Raw genomic sequence first — 18,738 nt, forward strand, 5'->3', positions numbered from 1 at the left:
GGGGGGGGGGGGGCAATGTATGTTTGGGTGATGCAGATGTTGCCTATGGCAGGTGATGTTATCCACTCCCCTGCTGCTGTGTACAGCTCTTCTGCTGGGCAGCTGAAACTGGCTTCCGGAAAAAAAAAAAAGCTTCTTTAGCAAAGAAAAGGTTTTTTTCTGGTTTTCCTTCCCTGCTGCCTCCATAGAGCTATTTCTAAATCTATTGCATTTCATCAGCATAACTACACTGGTTGGGGCTGTGGTTGTATTCTGAATTTTATTTAATTTTCTTTTCATCCTTTTACTGGCTTCTGACACATCTTAAGTATAGATCAAGTCAAGGCAAATGTGAGATGCCTTGGTTTCTTGTATGTGGAAATGAGCTATTATGTCTTTGGGTGTGAGGATTGGGAATTTGCAAGTCTCTGGATATAGATATTTTTTTTCTTCCCCCGTGTGTATGAAATTTAAGGGGGAAAGGAAGTCTTTGGATAGTAAAGTGAGATTTGTATTTTTTAAATACTTAAGCATTTATCTGTATGCAAAATCTTCACAGATTAGATATGTGATCATTTTTTTAAGCCTCATTACCTGTAATGATGCAGATGTTGGAGTAAGTGCTCTTACTCTATTTTGCTGACCTGGAGTGGAGACAGACCTTTCCCAATCAAATCCAGCACCTTAACATAGTATCACACCCCCAACCTGCCTGATTGCTGCCTTCAGTTGCTGTCTCAGCCAGCCTGCTTGGGCCAGCCTTGCCTGCTGAAGTGATCTGACCTGTGATGCTGTGATGATAGCAGTCCCTGGCATACAAGCAGACGGGGAGGGTGGTGATGTTTACAATAAATATCCATTCAGCTGAGCTTGGCTAAGAGTCTGGAATGAGAAGTGGATTCCCTTTGAAAACAACCCCTCCCCTTATACTAAATCTAAATAAAACTGGAATAATTAAATTCACGCACTCCGGGCATGTAGAAGAAGCTAAAGACAAGTGCATTAAAGCAGGTGACATGATCTCGGCAGCTTTACTGAGAGGAGGAACGTATTACCACTGTGAGGCTTTGATAGAATGAGGGCAAACTTGTATAAGATGCCGACGTTTCCTCTTTACTTTATATTTGCATAATTTGCCATGCTTTCACAGGGCTCCTTGCTTGCAAATAGTTGTCCAAATGTTAAGTAATCCTTAGCAGTTTGGGGCTGTCGGTAGCTGTAGTTTCTTGTCTTGAAGGGTGGGGAGGCTTTGTGCTAGACAGGGTTTTGCTGAAGGTAGAGTTCCTCAAAGAGATTGGCACCTGGCTGCCAGCGCCTGGGACGACCCAGCCATGCACAGCAAGACATGTCTAAATTCAGTCTTGTTATATTCTGGGGTAAATTTGGGTGCTACCTTAATCTGGATTAAGAACAAAACTGGTTATTCCTGAGCAGCTACAGCTAGAATGTTTTAGGTGATGTACCCTGTGGTTTATTGTGCTGGGGTGGTTTCGGATTTGTCCCCAGCTGGTTGCCTCCAAGCTTTATGGAGGCTGGAAAACAGGTTTTTTTTTCCCTGTGTCCGCAGTGCCAGTGAGATGTATTTCAGTTTAGGTAAAGACTGGGCTGCAGCCATGCCTGTTCACAGCCAGGCTTTCCTGTTCAGTCAGCTGAGAGTTTGAAGGCAAACCCAGGGTTCCAAGTTCACTGTGGAGCCTGTGGGACCGCTCAGCAGATGTGCAAGTAGAGACCTCCAAGCCTTGTAGGGAGGTGGGGGTGTCCTGGCTGGTACAAACCCACTGGTCTCATAAAAGCCCTTTCAGCTCCCAAGTCAAACCTTACATTAGAAGGCAGTGGAATACAAGAAATGAATCCATTCGTGTATCCTGATAGCTTTAGCGGAGCCACTGGGGATGTCCAGAAGGAAATGGTGTCACACATTGGCAAGGCAACAGCTGCATTTACTGGCTTGACTGAGATTTGGTCATTGACAATCTGGAGCTGAAAGGCTAAACTATGAATCTTGGACTTGAAAGTAATTTTTATCTAAACATATGGATCTGAAAGCTGGAAACCTATCAAAGGTACAGGCAAAGGATCTGAGTGCCTTTGAAAACAAATGGTTTAGAAGAATACTGAGCAGTAATATCCAGAGACATCCCAAAAAAGTGATGGAAGTATTTATGGGTAAGAAACCAGGGTGTCTGGTGTAGAAGGGGGGCTGCTGGAAAGTGGGATGGAGACACACTGCGAGGTGGTAGAGACAACCCCTCTCTTAAAACATAGTCAGATAGAGAAGATTACATTGGATTTATTGTAGCATGTATGTGAAGAGCTTTCAGTGGTAGACAAGGGTGGTGGAGCCTTGCGTGTCATTTTAAACCTCTGGGATTCCAGAGCGTCCTGTTACATGTCCAGAATGAATTTCCATCAGAGGGGATGGGTGTAAGATTTGTGGCATCAAGGTGGTAGAGTTTAAGCAGCAGCCAATTAAGAAATGCTGCTAATGAGAGGAGGAAGACAGGAGTGCATAACACTGCTGGGATCACGAAGGTCTCTTCCTTACCCTCATGATCAGCCAAGGGGTATAATCTCATTAATAAATTTATCAAACTGCATCTTAAGTTGATTGAGCTGCCTGCTCTGCGACTGCTGGGAGGCATCCAGAGCTGGGCATGGCTAGGGACCTTCTTGCTGCAGCCTGAAGTCATTCATAGCCAGCTGATACTCATTTGTTCTTGTGCCAGTGTTGTCCTTTAGCTTATATCACTTTTTCCATGATGGAGACAGCAGTCTCATACCGTCTGAGCCATGCAGGTTCAACACAGGCAGCTCACTCTGTCCTGTCTTCTGCGAGGGGCTCCTCATTCCCTTCCTGCTCCTGACAGCTTGATCCTCTATTGAGCTCTGTTCAAACACATCTTTCTTGAACATAAGTTCCCAGGTAGGACATAGCATCTCAGTGGCAGGGTATCCTGCTGTGACTGATGTAGCCTTACATCTTCTTTAGATCTACCAGAAATACTTTGCTCTCCAGCATTCTCCAGAGTCATGTTGCCCTTGAAGACCTGCTGTGCTGCCATCCCCAGCTCACCTGCACTCACCTGCAGAGATGTTAAATTTCTAGTGGGACCAGCCTTCACTAAAACTAATCTTCACTCAACTCTGGCACCAAGCCAGATGTCACTACGGTAAAGTGCAGTACTTAATAGAAGCAACAATGAAAACTGTTTATTTTTCATGACTGGGTCTTCTTTACCAGGATTATTTGTCAATATGGGGTATAAAAAGTACATGTAATATGATGGCTTATTTATTTTTGTTTATAATTGTGGCAGAGATGACTAAGAAGATACAGTTGTAATTCTGTGATGGTTTTGTTCATAATAGACTTTCTGCTGCTAAGGTGAAATTTCTACTTCCAAATTTCTGCAGACCTCGGGGGCTTCTGTTCTTTGTTTAAACTGTTTTCATGTTTTTAAATGTGGGTCACAGGAGCTGAAGTGAAACACCAAAGCTTTTAGACAGTGCCATGGTTCACCCAGCTTTCAAGGGGTCCTCTGCACTGTGTGTTTATTGTAACTCCAGCTACTCATGCAGTGAAGTCAGGACAAGCCCCTGCTGTAGATGGACAAAGATGCTTTTTGCAGCAGTGCAGTTTGAAGTAGATGTGTACTCTGCTGTAAATAAGGGGTTTATCTCTGCGAGAGGTTTATCTGTATAGTTGTACTTGTGGCTGCAATTTGAGGTCCATCTCCCTGGCTGGCCCTCAGGAATGAACAGGCGGTGCAGAACAGACGCTGACAGGGCCTTTGCTTTCCATGCTTCTTTTCATTTGTGTGGAAGGGAAGGGGAAAAAAAAGCAGAATTTCTGCTGCAGCTGTTTGAAACAATAAATGAACCACAATATGTGGGTGTTTATTTTTCGCCTCATTTCCTCATCCAGCTTTTATTATTTCTCGATCTTAGCAGTGGGAAGGACCATTCTGGAGACCTGGAGCCTTGCCTCGGTGACTCCCTGAAACCAGACATACCCCCATTTACTAGAGTGCAGAACCTGCTCGCACTCGCTGCGCCACAGTGCTGGGTGGCTCTGCCTTTATGAAGAGTTATTGGTACAAGATGGTCATGGAAACTCATCTCTGCAGAGCCAGTACCTGAGCTACCAAATTGGGGAGTTGAGGTCAGGATGACACATAACCACAGTGACATAATATGCAGGAGGAGGAGTGAAGTGGACAGTGGTGGGTAGCAAATGCCTGAGCTGTCATTACTTCAACTCACCTGGGCTAGGGAGTCAGCACTCTCCTCTACTGCCAGACATGAAGTTACACCCTGGTGAGAGTCAGAATAGGTCTGCTGGGGCAAAAACACAAGAGGAAAGCTATCTGAGATAAAAAATAAGTATCTCTGTATCCAGGTGGAAGTACGTAGTTGGTTTGCGCCGTGATCCTGTGGTTAAATGGACCTCTAGTAGTTGTGGCAGGTGGTCTCCCAATGATGCAACCCCTTTGGTAGGTGTTGTCATGTCTGTCAGCTGTTTGCTCTGTTTCCTGGAGGCTGCCACGCTTGCCATGGGTGGCAGAAGGGGAACTGTATCAGCTCCTCCGCTGCTACTAGTCGCAGTTGAGGAATTAGTTTAAACTGTTGTTTTAATTAAGCTAGAGAATGCAGCAGGTCATTTGTGTGTGCCCAGTGGTGAGTGCGAGCAGGAGCATCCTCTCATGTGTGGGTCGGCTCTCCGAAACATCTGAGGTTGGAGACCGGATGCTGAGCAAGAGTGGTGGTTGGTTTTGATCCGTCTGGTGATTCCTGTGTCACTGTGTTTAAAAGCTATCCCTTTCACTGGAAGGCTCACCACATGGTCTCTGGAAGGTTCACATTCTTCAGGGTTATTCATGGTCTCTTTAGATATGCAGAGCTGTGATCTTTAGGTATTATGGCCTAACATGCCTCAGGCCATCCTAATCAATAGGACTTCTTTAGTGCTATTGAACCACTTAAAATAATATACAATAAATTACTGCAGGCTTCTGGGTTGTGTATGTCCATGGAGATGCTTGAGGGCTTGGATTTAGAAGACAGTTTCACAGAGGTCCCTTTATGGGGTGGCACGTGGAAAGGGAGGGTGGCAGGAAGTGGAGATGTTAAGGCAGTTGAGGATCACAAGGTCTCTCATCCCCCAGTGTCACACAAGTGGGGCTATTTGTACTGCTTCGTTACACTGCATTAGGGTCGGAAGAGAACAGACTCCCACCATCCCTCCCAGTCCCATATGTGGTCTTCAGTGGCTTTACACTGTCATGCATGTGGATGTCCTCATATCAGTTTGGGTGCATTGATGCGGATCTCTGCCAATGGAGTTGTTTTGATTCAAGGAAAATCAGCAATTTCTGTCAGTTTTGGGTTCTGACTAGTGGTGGTGCTGGTACATGATCTGCATGGGGAACCGTGTGGCAGCTGTTCATGTTCCCAGACCTGTCTCTGAGAGTGGTTGGACCTCCTCAAATAAAGCTAAAGTGTACTCACAGTTGATGCAGATACTCTTGCTTGCAACAGGCTGTTCGCATCCAACTTGAGTATCCAGGTGGACCAAGGTTGTCAGCTATGAGAAAATGTAGCCCTGAGAAGGGAATTCTTACACAGATTTGGCTTGTGTCAGTGAGAATAACAGCTAAACTGAGCTTTGTCAACTCAAGGCCAGAACTTTGGTGTATCTGTGGAAAGATCAGGTTGGCTTTGGCCATGGATATTGGCAGTGCATTTCTTGGTGGTAGATGGTGGGAAAGGCCACATCTGCTGTGAAATGAATACTGCTTTCCTTGGAAAAGTACTTACTGAGATAGCGATGATGGATAAGTCTCTCTTGATAAATGTGACTTCACAGATCGTGTTTTCAGCCTCATGGAAAAAAATTGAAAAGGTATCTAATGCGTTGAACTATTTAAAGGACAGGTCTGGAGGTTTGAAGGTAATGCATTCTAAAAATAAATATTAAAAATCGTTCTTGAGCTTGGGCCAGGTTATTTCAAGATCAAAATCAAGGCCAAGGCACTCCACTGTAGGTTTCCAGGTCATGTTTATCAGCTTTGTTAATCCGTGCTGCTTTTGAGGTAGGAAAAAATTGTAATATCTACCAGGATCTTTCTACTTTCTTCCTGAAAACATGTTCCTAAGGAATCCTGACTCTTCTGAGAGTTTTATTTCACAGCCATGTTGCTGTATTGTGTGAGCCTCTTTTTCTTTGATGTATCGGTTTACACATCAGGAAAAAAAAAGCCCTAGTTTTGGTGCTTAATTTTTTGGTATGGTGATGTATGTATAGTGACAGCATGTGGATGACTTTAAAGGAGCATAGAGAGACTAAAAAGATAAATAACAAAATACATAAATAAAAGTTGCCATCAGTGGGAACCCAGACAGGCAGACCAGAACTGGAGCAATTAAACAGCTAACATAACTTCTTGGGTTTTCTGACATCGCACTGGCTGGCTCCAACACTTCTGATCGCTCTGAAGTCCCTCCTGCTGGGTGGCAGAGCTGAGGTGAGCACATCGGTTGGAGCCAGCTGGGCACTGCGGAGGACGTGGAGGAGAGCGAAGCGGTGATACTATCAGGCATGAACAGCCCAGTTCAGCATGGGAGACAGTGAGAGTATACATCCTCTTGATGGTAGCTCCTGGCACCTTCCTTTGGGGCTACTGCATTTATGTTTTCCCTCTGTGAATTTCCCAGATCGCTGTTGCTGACTTTCAGGTCCTGAGTTTGTTGTGCTTTGCTGTTGGGCTGGAGAGCCAGCGAGGTTGGAGCTGAAAAAGCCAGCAGGATTTTGGACATGCTGGTGATGTTCTTGCTGCGCTCTTCTCTGGTGGCCCTTTTCGGGAAGGGAGCATCAGTCCTCTGCATGAAGCTGCTGGGGCTTTTGCTTGCACCATGGTGAAGGGGCAGCCTCTGCAGAGGGATGGATGGGGGCTGAACCCTGTCAGAAGCCAGGGGGGATGGGAACAGGCTCCCTTTTCCTGCAACAGCCTATTCTGGTCCCCTGGGCTCTGGGGATGGCTTTGGGCATGGGGTCCCCCCTACTCCGACCTTAGCTAGCTGTGTCCTATGAGGACATAACTGATCCTGGGACCTGTTGGAGCAAGCAGCTGTGATGGGGCTTGTTTTTCCAAGATAATCTTTTATTGGGAAAGCAGCTCAGCAGATGTAGGTGAAAGGTGATGCTGACACGCTGCTGGCACAAGTCGGCCGCTGCTTTCCTGGCTGCGTCCTCGGCTTTTTATAGCCTTGCTGCATCACGCCGCAGCTGCCGCCCGCCTCCCAGCAGCTCTAGGATCACGGGGCAGCCTTGGGACCGTGTGTGCCATGTCGGCTGCAGGAGCACTTACCGGCGGCTGAGCACACTGCAGCATTAGGTTTGCTGGGTTGCATCAGCCACAAAAGTGTCCAAGTCTGTATAGCCCGACTCACAGACAGGCAATGTCAGATGGGTCAGAGGAGGGCAGAAAGTGCCATCCTCTTGAGAAAAACATTATTAAGTTTAATCTCCTATAATAAATACTTTTTTTTTTTTAAAAAAAAAAGGTTGCTGTTTGTTAGACCTGAATCACAAAGTTCAGTTATTAGTGTACCACTTACTATATTCATGACATGTTTAGGTGCCTCCTCCTTCCTTCTTTTTTCCTTTAACCTTGGGAGCTTTCTTTGTCAAATATATCCTGCAGTCTGTTTATGTACCATGTGTATCAGCTTTGCATTTGCTATCTTACGTAAATTGGAAAGGAGGTCTGGAAAGGCCACTGACTACTGCTCCAGCATCATCCCCAAGAGAAAAGAGTTCAGTATAGGAAGGAGATTGGCAAAAAGTTCTTGATGGGCAGTCTTCAGAAGGAAGTTATTTCAGTTATTTCAGCCAAATAGCCCTGGGGATTTATGGATTTGGGCTAATATTGCTTCACTTAAGGAAAGATAGCATCACCTGCAATAATCTCCCTCCATCCTTTGTGATAAAGGATGGGCATCTACATGAAAAGAGATCTTCTGTTCCCCCACCCTGTCCCTGCAGCAGATTGTGACTGTGAGAGACAAATCCTGACTCCATTGAAATTAATGGAGAGGCTGAAGTGGGACTGTTTGCTCCTGGCAAGGGTAAGTCAGATGCTTAAGAAAGGCTGATCTTCTTAAGCATTTCTTGGGAAGGAGAGGAGCAAAGCTCAGAGCACAGGCAGCAGCTTTGTGTCAGGCACAACTCCAGTGCTTCAGGCCAGTGCTGACAGAGGGATCTGCTTTTGGTATTAATGTATTTGCATGGTAGGTAAGGCACATCCCTGACTTTAAGCGTGGGTTTGGTAGACATGCTGGCGGGCCTTTCCCCTGCCAAGAAGCCCGAGTGGAGGTCTCGGCTGAGCCTGGGGCAGGGGAGTTGTGGAAGCGGTGGATGGTCAGTGCTGCAGGAGCAGTTGTACGGGCTCCAGGCGTTTTCTTTCCCCATCCAGTGAGCTCAAACTGATGTTTAAACAGCTTCATCCGACTCTATAACTTTTTTTTTTCTTTTTTTCCCCCTGAAGCAAATCAAAGAGCACTCACCTGCATCGCTCTTTTGGCATGGTGGCAGGGGCAGTGCTTCCAGTAATGGGGTCATGGCAAAGAGCAAAGGGACAACAATGCCTAACTGAGATGTGTTGGCAGAGTGAACCCTGCACCTTCCAGGGCAGCATCATCCCTGCAAAAGAAAAGGGATCTTCTGGACTGGAAATTTTCAAGGTCGGGTTGGACAGGGCTTTGAGCAATCTGATCTAGCTGAAGATGTCCCTGCTCATTGGGGAGGGGTTGGACTAGATGACCTTTAACGTCCATTCCAGCCCCAACCATTCTATGATTCTGTGACTCTTAAGTTCTACTGAGACTTACTGAGCAGGCCTTGTATGTAAATACAGTATTTAACTCCATTCATATATAGCAAGTGGTGTGTGGCTAGGAATTCCTTTGATGTCTTTAGATGCTAATGTAGTGATAAAATAATCCCATTTCCCCTTACTTTTCTTGCAGCATGAAAGCTCTTCAGAAAACCTGGTCATTAAGCATTGAAAAGCCTGGACATGACTAAAATAAAAAAAATAGTAGCGATAAATATGTCAGTCTTGGAATAAAAATCAAAAAATGTCCTTTTTGGGTTGCAGGAAGGTTAGTTGGTTTTGTGTGCACATTCAAGCATCAAAATGATGGGGGCGTCAACCCTGGGAGGTCATTCATCCACCCAGCTGAGCTGGAGCCTGACTGCTGCCCTGTTTGTGCATGGTGCAGGGTTGGTGGGAGGTGGCTCTGGGAGTGAGGAGCAAACAGCTGGTTCCCTGCAGCGCTCTGCCACCCTTAGGCTGTATATTTATTTTGCAAACACAGGAGAAGCTCATGCAGGATCCAGACATGTTTTCAGGGGTCTTGTTTTTTGTGTTTTGGTTTTTTCCTCTTGATGATGTGGCTGCAATAATCTTTACAGAGGATGAAGCCTTTTACAAAGGATATTGGTGAAAGAGTGATGGGAATGGAGGCTTGCTAGGTCTGACGTGATTTTGTTGAGGATTAAAACTGCTACGTGGTAGGGAGTGCTCTGCAAGTACAAGACAGTGAGCAAAACATCCTTTCACAAGTGTGTGGGACAGGGCAGGTAGAGATGGAGCCCAGTCCTTGGTGGGAATCTTTGCATCAGCAGAAAAGGGATTCACTCTTGGATATCAGCAGAAAAATGAGTCCTGGGCTGTAATTTTATAATGTAACTGTATGATTCAATAAATAAAACTTTTCCATGCTGGGTTTAGTTAAATCAATGCAGCATCTATGTTTGGATGAAGCCTAATCCTATGTTGTTAGGAAATCTTTCCAAATAATAATATTTTCTTTCACCTCAAGAGAGTCCTGAGCTCGTGCCCATTGATTTGACTGAGCTGCACATTAAAGCTGCCTGTAACAGCAAGCAAGCATTTATTTGGATTTGCCAGCCTAAATAAGTCAAATTATTCCATGGGCTTCGGTTTAATGGCAAACACTTTCTGTTATTATTTACGGAATATTGAGCATGTGCCCTTAATAAGTGGGAGCTTTAAAAAAAGTAATAGGAAGACAGAGCCTAAACTGCCAAAATGTCTCTGCACTGCTATTCCCAGAGATGTTTTGAAATCTTCACCTCAGTTGCCTTTATGGAGTTGTGTGCCAGCCCTGGAGCACGTGGGACTTCTCCTGGGCTCCACAGGGATGCTCGGACCTCAAGCCAAGTGTGACAGTACACAGGGAAAGTCATTACCACTGGGCTTCCGTCTGATTCTTGGAGGAGGAGGCAGCCACTGAGAATTCAGCTTTATAAGGAGCCAAGTATTACACTTGAAACACATCAGCTGTGCAAGGCGTGATTTACACTCATTTAAAAATGGCTTTTTTCCTTCTTGGCCCTTAGCCCCTTGCTGCTTCTCAGCTAGCTTTGGGCTCGTTTGTTTTACCTGCAAAAAACGCTCCCAGCAAGAATAATGTGTGGTTTCCTTTGGGTTGGTGAGTTGAGCTGGTCCAGAGGAGCATGGAGAGGAGCAGCAGGCTCAGAAATGTCCTCTTTTGGCCTCATTGGAAAAGCAAGTCAATTTGATGTTTGTGGGGCTGGAACTGTGTTGGACCAATGCTGCAGTGATCAGACTTTGCCAGCGCTGTGGTCTTCTGCTGGCTCTTTGTCCCACTGGTGCCTTCAGAGGACCAACCCCACCATTTCAACTCAGGTGGCTGGCACATCTCTACCTTCTTGGAGATGAAGCAATGGCAGTATGGGCGGTTTAACAGGGAGAATTGCAAATCCAGTTTAATAGAGGGATTTCAGGAGGCTGTGGTGGTGTGGGGTTGATAAAAGCACATGTCAACTGCGAAGGAAATGCTTCCAGTAGGTTGATTCTACTTTTGAAAAGTAAGGGACTGGTGCCTTCTGGGATTTTTTATTAGCATCTGATTAATCTCTCTGTTAGCCATTTTCATAATTGTAGCACAACTTCTTTGCTCCTGAAGTGGTGTAGTCTTCTGAGAATTTAATTGTTTGACTATAAAACATGTTTTTAGCCTTCATGGTGGCAGCCTAGATCCTGAAGAACAGGTCTAAGATAAAGAACTGAAAATGTAGCAAGCAGGAGGATTATTTTTGTAGCTGTCTTAGTGATTTTTTTCCCTTTTTTTGTAAGCTGGTAAGTAAAGCTGTAGACTAAAAATTATAAATAAAAAGTAGCAAAAAGTGACTGCAAGCTTCAGACTGAGCCCTGCTCTAGAAAGCTAGGGTGCTTCACAGTGACCAAGCTGGGCGTGGGAAGCTGCAGTTCGTTTTGGTCAAGGTAAGAAGTGAGTTTGCAGTGAAGTTTCCCAGGAATCCTGCAGTGGTGCCCAGCAAGAGAGCATGGGGCTGCATGCCAGGATGCAGCTGAGCAGCTCTGGAGGTGGAACAGCAACTCCATCTCTCACACCTGTGAGAAGAGATCTTTGGGGCTGGACATGTGCTGGTGGGAGAGCTAATGGTTTCCTTGCTGCCACGTGCCTGGCTGAGGGACCTGAGGAAAGAAAGAGACTCTTGTTTGAGCCCACCAGCGGCCCAGGAGGTGAAATGGTGCCCACTTGGGTGTGAACAGTGGGATGGAAACCTGGGTAAGTGCCAGTTTTCAGTGAATGGGCAAGTACAAAATGTCTGTTTCTTAAGGAATTAGAAGAATTAAAGAATTAAAAAAGAAGTGTACTAATTAGGCTCCCAGTCAGGCTTATGTGGAGCTTCTCTCTGGCAGACAGGACTGAATGGTTGGTGTGCCCTTGTTACATGCTTCTCTGGGTATATGCAAAACGTCCCCACCAGGTATAACAAGTGCCTTTTGTTTCTTTTAGAAGAGGAGAAGTCAGCTGGCTGGGAGGGCTCTCCCCTAGTGGTGTTTAGGAAAAACTGGCTGATCAGTGCAGCTGAATTCTTTGTCATTTCTAATCTCCCATTCAGGTCTTTGTCATGGCTAGTAGTTGCCTCCTGCACACTTGTAGCAACTGTGGAGTCACCGAAGGCTTTTCAGAAGTCTTGGAGGACTCTTGTGGTTTCCCAGCTGCCTTTTGTCTGCATTTGTAAGAGGTGATGCGATGTTTTGGTCTAGCTATTGAATGTGCAGACCCAGGCAGCTTTTTCCCTTTGTCTGGAGAAGATTGCTGCTGCATGTGTAGAGGTAGATATTTAAATGGTTCAGTAGCTTGAACTATTTATAAGTAGGTAATTTTTTATTACTACATTGATCTCAGAAGTGGAAGAAGTACTGGTACCACCTCATAAAATCTTCACAAACGCAAACCCCTTTGATTCTCACTGCTGCGTTATCCCTGTATGTTGGTGACCAGGTAGTGATGATCTGTATCTGCTGTGGGCATCTCCTGGTTCAGTAGTTGAGGGATTACCAAGAACAACACAAACTTGGTGATTTTACATCCCATGATGTAACTATTTTATAGCACAGTAGGTCACGGGAGGCTTTATCCCCGTAAGAGCTGAATCCCCCCACCAGCAGCAAGGTTAGCACCAGAGAGCTCATGGCTCTCTGTACCTCCTTTCAGCCCTGAGTGTTGCCAGAAGGCTCACAGATCTGTTCCAACAAAGACTTCTGGAGGTTTGTCTCACATTGAGGAGAATAGTGCTTTTGCCCAATTATGCTTGAAAAAAGGTCCCAAACAGAAGGGTGGACCAACAAAAGCTTTTGCCACTGCTGTGTGTTCTTGCTGAACTGTGTGAAGGATCCTCTCTGTGACAAGGCTGTCTGTCAGGTCTCTGCTGCTCTTGGTGGGATGAGAAACTTCTCACTTTTGACTGGTGAAAGTCTATGCAAGGTCCAGCTGTGTCAGCAACTAGTTGGAACTGGATTGAGATACAGACCCAGCCCTCAAGCATGGTTGTCCTAGGATGCGGTTTCTCCTGTGTGCATGTAAGACCAAAATGAGTTGGAAGAGCAGAGGAAAAGGTAGAGATGAAGCATGAGGTTATGCATGCTGGTGTCCTGAAGTTTAAGGACTAATGTACCACAAAGTGTTGAAGTCCTTGTCCCCACTCCTCTTGTGGTGAGCACTGCTCTCCCTGATGGGTTTTCAGAAGGGTGTTGCAAAAAGCATGTGCTGACTCTCACTCCTAAAACTAATGTGGTGGGATGTGTTGTGTGAGGCACCCTTCACATGGCCTCTTCCACTGCCTCCATCCCACAGCACTGCACAACTGTCAACCGGTTATGTGCCCTCCTGAGTCTCTCACGGCCCATATGAAGCAGAGAAGATGAGATAGGTGTAGCCTGGACTGGTGTGGCTCTGCTTCTGGAAGGGTGGTGACCCATCTGTACCTCTTTCCTGGCTGGTGCAAAGAAGCCGGAGAGCCCACAGTGTGAAATATCTGCTGAAGAGACAGCTGAAAGATCTGCAGTTGCTCTTGCCGCGTGGCCGGGTACCATGCTGGGGTGGTGACATTGGTCCTTCTTGGACTGGTTGATGTGCTTCACTTAAAGTCAGGAAGGCGGGAACCTGCCTTTCATTTTGATGCACAGATCTTGACTTTTGTTTTGGTAGTTGAAGTTGGTCAGTAGAGACTATTGACTTAAATGAGATTCTATTTAAAAAAAGCAAGCAAGCAAGCAAAACAAAAATCCATTTCCTCCTGCACTTGAAGGGGCACAGCTTATCTCTGTAAGCTTAGCCTGGGGGCCGGCATTTCTGTAAACCAGCTTTGAAGCCAGAATCCACAGTCCTGGGAGAGCAGGAGGAGTGAAGTGCACACGTCCCTTGCTTTACGTGCCTCTGCGTTGGATCTGCAAGTCTGCTTTTCCCCTCGTGCATCCCATGCCAAGAATGTTTGGGAACTGAGGTCAGCAATGGGGACGCCACCCTGCAGTGCCCTGTACTGCTGTGTGGTGGGAACAGGCAGCTGGAGGGACAGTGCAGGGGTTACAGCTTCTCCGGTCTCACCTGCACCAAACTAAAGTTATAATTGCAAGACAGGGGCAGTTTGTGCCGGTGTCTTGCACAGATGTTCTGAAATGAAAGAAGAAGAAAAAAGGCTAGGCTTTTTTCCTTTTTTTTTTTTAATTTTTTTTTTTTTTAATGAGTCGGCTCATTACTGAGTGACCCACACTCTTGGAGCATTGCTGAGCAGTCAGGTGGATGTTCCTCTTACCCAAGGAGCCTGACTGCGTCTCAGAGGGTAGTTGTTGTCAGAGCTGGAAGTGGTTCAGGGCTGAAGTGGTCATTCTTGATAGACTTGTTTTTTCTGTGACCTTTTGTTTTTTCTAGGTGAGGCAACTGAGTACCTCCTGAGAATGACACTCTTTAAATTGTAAGGCATCTTTTGCAAAGATGAGGATGTATGGGCTGCTTATTTCCATATTAGAAGTGATTTCAACAGCATGAAATAAAATTATCTTTCTTGGTATTTTCACCTACTAAGTTGAGGAACATGACTGTCTTCAATACTCTAAAGGGGCTAGCTAATATTTACTTTACAATTTGCCCCTTTGGTCTTTTCTATGCAACAGCCTTCCATTTATTAGGAGAGGTTCTCCCACCAGCCCTCATTAGGGAACATTTTGAAGTTAGTTACACTTAACTATGTCAGCTGGTGCAGATGGAGCATAAGGTTATTAAATCTTACTTTGAAAATGGTCCAAGGTGACTGTCCTGGTTTCAGCTGGGATAGAGTTCATTTTCTTCCTACTAGCTGGTACAGTTCTGTGTTTTGTATTTTGTATGAGAATGTTGATAACACACCGATGTTTCAGTTGTTGCTGAGCAGTGCTTATCCAAAGTTAAGAATTTTTCAGTTTCCCATGCTCTGCCAGTGAGCAGGTGCACAAGAAGCTGGGAGGGATCATGGCCAGGAGAGCTGACCCGAACTAGCCAAAGGGCTATTCCATACCGTAGGATGTCGTGCCTCCGTGTATAAACTGGGGGGAGTTGGCCAGGAGGGGGCAATTGCTGCTGGGGGGACTGGCTAGACACTGGTCAGCAGGTGGTGAGCAACTGCATCACTTGTCTTTCTTGGATTTTATTTCTCTCGTTATCTCCCTTTTCATTACAAATATTATTACTGTTATTATTACAATTTATTTTATTTCAGTTATTAAACTGTTCATATCTCAACTCATGAGGTTTGGGTTTCTTTTTCACAGTTCTCCTCCCCATCGCACTGGGGGTGAGGGAAAAGGCAAAGTGAGCGAGCAGCTGCGTGGTGTTTAGTTGATGGATGGGGTTAAACCATGACAGTGACATGATGCTTAAAATGTCAGATTATGAGACATTTGCTTAAAATTTTGCTTTTTGTCCTCCAAACAAAAAGTGTTAGAAGAACAGGGTTCAGTGTAAGGCATCTTAGCAGTGTTTTAAATAATAGCATCCCTGCTTGTGATCCTCATTTGGAATAATTTTGCGAAGACAAGATAGCATAGTCATGACCTGCATTTTGTGAGGGAACTTGAGCTGTAAAAACACAGCCTCTTGATCTCTTGGGTGTTGGTACAGATTGGTTGGCAGACCCACACTGAGTGTGGGTGAGGAGTCCTGGATGGATGCAAAGGAGAAGAATTTGTGTGATGATACCTTCAATGGAATATCTAAGTTTAGATTTTAAAAAGTGCGCTTTCTTTTGGAATTATTACAAGAGTTAGTAGTTCTTGGAAGCATTTTTATGTTGCACTTTATGCATTATCAAACTACTCACCTTTGGGTGGAGGGTGGGTTGGAGTTCCCACCGAGGAAATCCTTATGTGCTTGTCTTTCTCTATCAAACATCTTTTGGTTGGAGTTCGCAGGAAGGGATTGACTTTTAGGATGAAACATGGTAGGGTGGGACATGATAAATGGCTATTGCCTCCACCTTGTTTTCCTAAAATACTCTTAATACAAACAATGGTTTGTATTACGGAGGATATTTCAGTCTGATGCAAGTTTACCAACTCTTGGGGGTTAATGAGAAAACTGTAATGGTCTCCTGATTTGCACTGTTAATTGGGTGTCCATGTGTCTTCACCTGGTCACAGGCTGGTGGAGCATCTGTGAAGTGCCTTCCCCTCATTAATCATGTCCCAGCCATAAATGCTTTTTCTGATCTAGGAGCAAAAGTCCTAGCTCTAGAGATTGCCTGGGATGTGGCTATTGGGCAAGCTTGTGAAGCCCTCGGAAGCAGTTAGGTTACTTCAAAAACTTGGTGTTGCTGAGTGAGGAGGAAAAGGAGCCTTTACATTTTTTTGGGGAGGGGGAAATTTGTTTTTAGGGTTTTGTTTCTCTATTACAAAGATCTAAATATGATAGGCACATGTTAGAAAAGACTGTTACTGATGTCCCTCCATGACTCCATAAAGTAAACAAGTTCATGTTTCCTCACAGATACAAAACACAAGTCCTGTTGACCTGAAACCTGCCGATTTTGCCACTCTCACTGCTATGCCAGGTTCAGTCTCTAATTCTTTTAAAATTGTATGCCTAAGAACAGAGAGGTTATAGCCAAGGAGAGGTTTTGGAGATGGCTTGAACTGATTCACCAGCTGGATGTTATTGCGGGGGACAGTCTGGGCTTGATCCTTCCACAGATGCTGGTGCTGAGCCTGCTTTGTCTCACTAAATCAAGAGAAGACCATTCCCCATGGTAGCTGGGATCCACACTAGAGTGAACTGCTGCCTTTCATCAGATACACCTGCAACTGTAGGCTTAAAATGAGCTGGGGAATTTATAGAAAAATAGAAAAGTTGTTTTTTTTTTTCTTCTTCTGTTTGGTACTATTGACTTTGATAATCAGTCTTTGCACCTGGAAATGCTCTTCTGTGTGAGGATGTAATGAAACCATTGTGAGATGTTCACCTTGTGTTTAGGAGGGGATTTCAGTGTTGGTGAGCTGAACACATGCTGCCGGTAGTGCCTGGTGGGTGGAGCAGTGGAGGTGAATGCCCCCTGCTTCATTCTTGTCCATAATAAAGTCACTGCTGGAGCTTACTACAGTGGATCATGAGGTTTAACAGGTCCCTTACTACACTTAACTCACATGGCTGGGTTGTAATGAACATGCTTAAGTGGAAAAACAGCCCTTTCCTTAAACAAAAAACACTGGCACAGAAAACACCCTTTGTTTTCTAAATGAGCCATTGCACTTGGGACTCTTTTAATGGTCAAAATTTTACAGGTGGAACTCCTTATTCTTCTCTCTTTCCCCCTCATATTTCTTAACTAATTAGCAACAAGTCTCTTAAACTTTTTTTCATGTGGCTATTAATCATTCAGGGGTTCTCTATAGCAGGGCACACTCTGCTTGCTGCTGTTTTCCTTCAGCTCATGTTGACTTGTTCTTGCTGCCCTTGGAGAGCAGCCGTGGGCTCAGAGTGCTGCCGTCCGTGTTGAGGCTTATGCCTTATTTGCTTGGAGCTGGACACATGCTCAGCATGCCGTGTTGGTTCGCGTGGGTGATGGAACCTTTGTTGTGTACGAGTAACAAGAGTTACTCCTCATAAAGGGATGGGGAGAATGAATGTGTTTCAAGTGCTGGCTCATTACTTGCAAAATCTGGATGTTCTTCAAGGCTTTGCTGCCAACCTACTGCCTGACTGCATGACTTTCAGTAAGTTATTTAGGGCAAGACCTAAACTGTTGGTGTTAGGCAATACTCGTAGGCAGTCTGCAAGTAAGACCCTCCGATTTGAGGGGGAAGCAAAAGGCTGCTGAGAGCCTGAAGTGCAGTGAGCTGGAGCTGGAGGTAGGGTCTTCCTAGCAGGCAGAGTGATTAGCCTTAACAGCCTGGTGCATTTTGAGGATAGAGCCCCGGGAACTGGAAAGTTGACTTTTCAGGCATCTCTCCTACGCACAAGAGATTTAACTGTGAAGCACTGAGATAGTATCTTCTCCTTACATCCAAGGGTGGAAGGTGCTGAGGTTCCTTCATATCATGAAGGAAGATGTTTAAAATGAATATTAATTATCTGTTATTGGTTTCTCAGTTGTCTCAACCCTTATAACCTGAGTAGAAAAGCCCATATGTAAAAAACATGACATGTGCAAGATGCTGGCCATTGAGCTCTTCCATAGCCCTTGGGTCCTGCTGCCATCCAGCTGGGCTTGAAGGCAGGTGATGTGAGTGGTGTGGTGTATGTGAGGTGGGGGACAAAATACAAGGAGGAAAACAAGAAAATTATGTTTTTGCTTATTGGACAGTGAGGACCATTGAGCTCATCTCCCAGGAGAAGTGAACAAAGTACATATTGACACATCCGTGGTGGAGTCAGGACAAAAAGCCCTGCTGCTGCTCCAGGCACAGCATGATGAAGGGCTGGGTCTATGGGCAAGTCTCATTTCTCTGGTGACAGAGATTTATCTCTGTTTGCATGCTCATATTTTACAGGTAATTGGTTTATAGAGAAAACCATTAGCTCAAGGATTTTAGGCAGGTGTTCCTGCAGTAGTGAAATAGGCTTTACAGGCATTTTGAGTGTCATCAAAGTGGCTGAGGTTCACTGTATAATTGGTGGGATGGGAGTTATTTTCGGGGTTTGAGTCTTTCCAAAATGTTTTCATCAGCTCAGGGCGTTGGGTCAGACCTTCTCTAGCTTTGGATCATTTAATGGAGGGGAGGTTAGGGAATAGATCATTTCCTAACTCTTCCCATCACTGGAAAAAAAACTGGAAGCAAGGGCAAGGCAATTCAGATTTCTTTTTCCATGAATTAACAGACTTCAACTGCATCTGCAGACGTGTCTGCAGACTTCCAGTTGCCTTGTGCTGAC

General features: G+C 45.2%; 1 long non-coding RNA gene across 7 annotated transcripts in view; it reads left to right on the plus strand.

Annotated features, from left to right (window-relative positions):
- The window catches only part of LOC113477000, a 66,257-nt gene that overhangs the window by 9,566 nt on the left and 37,953 nt on the right, over positions 1-18,738 (plus strand). For 6 of the 7 annotated variants that reach the window (XR_003397819.1, XR_003397820.1, XR_003397824.1 and 3 more), the window contains exon 2: positions 16,560-16,672. The exons of the other annotated variant lie outside the window; for it this stretch is intronic. This is a non-coding gene — a long non-coding RNA (uncharacterized LOC113477000). The remainder of the gene's footprint in view (positions 1-16,559; positions 16,673-18,738) is intronic. 7 annotated transcript variants of the gene reach the window in all.

This window comes from Athene cunicularia (assembly GCF_003259725.1).
Source record: "Athene cunicularia isolate RWA chromosome 2 unlocalized genomic scaffold, athCun1 chr2_part1, whole genome shotgun sequence".
NCBI classification, from domain to species: Eukaryota; Metazoa; Chordata; class Aves; order Strigiformes; family Strigidae; genus Athene; species Athene cunicularia.